At 41.0% G+C, this 3,753-nt stretch overlaps 1 pseudogene; it reads right to left on the bottom strand.

Moving 5' to 3' along the window:
• Positions 1-2,212: 2,212 nt before the first annotated feature.
• LOC132519087 (polyadenylate-binding protein 4-like) lies at positions 2,213-3,327 on the bottom strand (annotated as a pseudogene).
• Positions 3,328-3,753: the final 426 nt, after the last annotated feature.

The following is a 3,753-nucleotide window of genomic DNA, read 5'->3' as shown; positions in this document are numbered from 1 at the left end:
TTAATTCCAATGAATCATACATTTTCTGAAGAAAATAATTATATACATCAGCTTTTAAGAATTTGCAAAGGGTGTTTATCTCCAAGTTGTTTATGATAGAGGAAAAAAAAGGGAGGAAACAATCTAGCAACCTATACGTTTATCAAGAGGAAATTGTTATATTATGGTACAAACATTAAAGGAAAGATAAAAGTCATTAAAATTATAGTGCAAATAATTATTTGTGGTCATGGAAGTTGACTATGGCGTATTGTCAAATTAAGAAAGCAGTTTCAAACAAGGTTTATAGCATGATTCCATTTTTGTTAAATCATGTGTATAAATGTAGAGAAATTTGGGAGGAGATGCAAGAAATGTTAACAGAAGATCTGTCTGCATAATAGGATTATGTGTTGCCGTAATTTTTTCATTGTCCATAATTTTTTCATTGTTTAAAGAGATTTTAAATTTAGAAAATGTACAGTGAATATACATATAGTTCATACAAAAAAAACAGATTTTCTCATTCTTTCATAGCTAAAGTATTGCCACGGAAATATTTTAATATTTCTTTTGTACTGGTAATATATGAAACAGAAGACTTGAATATATGGTTACAGGAAACAACAAAGCAGAGTAAAAAAAAAAATAAAACAACAACAAAACTATTTTTAGACACCTTTGGTATGAGAGAATCAGAATTTTAAAAGTAATTACTTAAATGTAAATAAATAACTCTTGCATCTATTTCCGAAGTGGATTTCAAACAGCACACAGTAAAAGTCAGTATAATAAAACCCTTTTTAAAAAGTATAGAGGAGCTGAGTAATATAGAGGAAAGGCAGAAGAGAATAAAAGATCTGGGAATGGGACTGAAATAAAAATCATGCTGGAAAGCAGCCTAAGTGATACAACTTCCATTTATCAGAAAATCAATTAGCGAACTTCTGATCAATCAAGGCTAAAAGTGAGCTTTCATAGGTTACATAGCTCTTAAGGTCTAATAAAGGAGACGTGGAGTTCATAAACTTTTACTGTTCTGAACCCTGAGACAATATCACTACATGTTACAACATATAACAGAGATTAGAAAACACAGTTGTTAAAGAGAATGTCTGTGTTTTCTATATATGACTTTTGTAATGTTGGTACCTGGTTCAAAACTTAAAGCATAATTTTATGCTGTATATGTATGAAGAGAATTAAGAGTAGGCCAACTTTTTTTTTTTTTTAGCAGTACGCGGGCCTTTCACTGTTGTGGCCCCTCCCATCGCGGAGCACAGGCTCCGGGACGTGCAGGCCCAGCGGCCATGGCTCACGGGCCCAGCTGCTCTGCGGCATGTGGGATCCTCCCCGACCGGGGCACGAACCCGTGTCCCCTGCATCGGCAGGCAGACTCTCAACCACTGCGCCACCAGGGAAGCCCCTAGGCCAACTTTTTGACCTGAAATGATACAGGCTTATAACTTAAGAAATGTGGAAGTTAAGGTTTTACTATTCAAGTCACAATTTTGATAACCAGCAAGCACCTGGATTATGTCAACCAATGGAAAGAACAGTAAAATATCCTATAAAGCAGGTTTGTAGGCAACATTAAAAAACTCCATCATTAATTTCAGCCATCAGAAAAACACCATTTCAGGATATAAATTGAAAGGAAATTCAACTATTTCCTAGTATTTTAAACATTAATTCAAAATGAAATTAGATATTGAGTTTGTAGTAGCAATTTTTAAACTTTGGTTTCTTTAAAAAAAAATAGGTGAGAAATTAGAAGATTTCTGTTTGTAACAATAAATTACTTTGCAATCCTTGGGTATAAGAACTACTTTGGGCATATTTTCATGGAAGAAATTGAAGCTAGCAATATTATTAAAATAAGAAGAAGTATGCAATAAATGCAAATAATTACCACACTTCAGTTGGTTCAAAATGCAGTAAAAATATATCTAATTATACTTATTGCTATTAGCACTACATCAAAATCAGAAAAATATACCATATTATAATTAGATGGTGTGCCTCTATAAAAAGAACCGAGGTTCTAAGATTCACTTATTTTTCCTCCAAAGAAAAATAAATAGCTTTGTATACAAAACCTTCGATCCTAATGTTTACTAAACTAAGCACCCATCAGTTGGGATTTGAAATTTACTGAGGAGGATTCAGGCAGAGATCACTAACATCCCCCAAGCTGCTACAAACACTGGCTGGTGCATTAAGTTTTCCTCTCCTACAGCCTCTGGGCCAGGGCGATGTTGAGCGGCTTGGAGCCCAAGATGCGGCCATTCATCTCAGTCATTGCTTTAGTGGCCTCCTCAGGAGAGGAGAAGCAGATCAAGCCAAACCCTTTGTTTCGCCCTTCTTCCTGCATTACCTTAACTCTGCTAATTGATCCAAATGAAGAAAATTCCCTCCGTAGCTTTTCATCATCAGTGGTCTCATCCAGGTTCTTAATATAGAGTTTTGCCCCCCAGCACTGCCGAAATCTTTCCTGTTTCAGCTGTTCAGACATTTGCTTTAACTCAGCCTGTCACTCTGCTTTCTTTTGTGCCCGGCCTACAAAAAGCAGTTGTCCATTTATGTCCTTTCCATTCATTTCTTCAGCAGCCTTTTTGGCAGCCTCATGGCTATCAAAACTCACAAAGCCAAAAAGCCTTTGGATTTCCCACTGGAATCTGTCATCACCTTAACACTCAGGGTTTTCCCATATTTGCTGAAAACTTCCCTCAGTCTCTCATCATCCATGTCATCTCCGAAGTTTTTGATGTAAACATTGGTGAACTCACTGGCTTTGTTTTGGAGCTCGGCTTCCCGATCTTTGCGGCTTTTGAATCTGCCAACAAACAGCCTGCAGTCCTTAAGCAGTGCCCCATTCATCTCCTGGATGGCCCTGTTGGTGGCAATCTGGTTCTGAAAGTGTACGAACGCATAGCACCTGGAGCTGTGATCATCACTCATCATCTTGGAGGACAGGATCTTCCCAAAAGATGAAAAGTGTTCATAAAGGGTTTTGTTATCAATGGATTTGTCCAGATTCTTGATGAACACGTTCCCAATTCCAGATTTCCTCAAGTAGGCGTCACGCTGAGACCACATGAGACGGATGGATTTGCCCTTTATAGGGTCAAAGTTCGTGGTGTCCGGGGCCTTCTGGGCATCTGCCAGCTGCAGAAAGTTCACGTAGGCATAGCCCAGAGAGCGGCAGGTGACCAGGTCCCTGCAGATGCGGATAGACAGCACGGGCCTCACAGCGCTGAACTTCTTAAACAGCAGGTCCTCGGTGACATCCGCGTGGAGGTCACCCACGTACAGGGAGGCCTGGCGGTACTTGGCACCTACATGCATCTCCTGGCTCCTCACCACCACAAGCCGGTCCCTAAGGAGCTCCTGTTGTGACTTCTGCAGGAGGGTGGCCCGGGCTCATGCGTGGTGGCCTCAGAGTCAGCGCTCTGAGGCCAGGCGATGCGGTTCATTCATGTACAGCTCCCCAGGCTCGGGCAGCACCCTCAGTCAAAAGCCCCTCAGCAACCAGTCCGGCCAACCCTGGAAGGGGGCGACAGAACCTTGAAATCTCAAAGAAGGATTCCTAGGTCAAGCCGGTCCTTCCCGGCCACTTGGTGAGGAATCTTCAAGTGGCGGGCTGGCCCTCCATCTCAGCGTTCTCCACAGCCATTCTCCGGTGGCTGGCTTCTGACTAAAAATAGGCCTCGCTCAGGCCGGTTTAAAGTTACAGCCGCCGGGGGAAAGAATTCCACAAGTGGCGTCTGAGGC

This window comes from Lagenorhynchus albirostris, chromosome 4, assembly GCF_949774975.1.
Source record: "Lagenorhynchus albirostris chromosome 4, mLagAlb1.1, whole genome shotgun sequence".
Classification (NCBI taxonomy): Eukaryota; Metazoa; Chordata; class Mammalia; order Artiodactyla; family Delphinidae; genus Lagenorhynchus; species Lagenorhynchus albirostris.
Note: the sequence above shows the minus strand (reverse complement) of the source record. Positions and strands in the feature narration are given on the sequence as shown.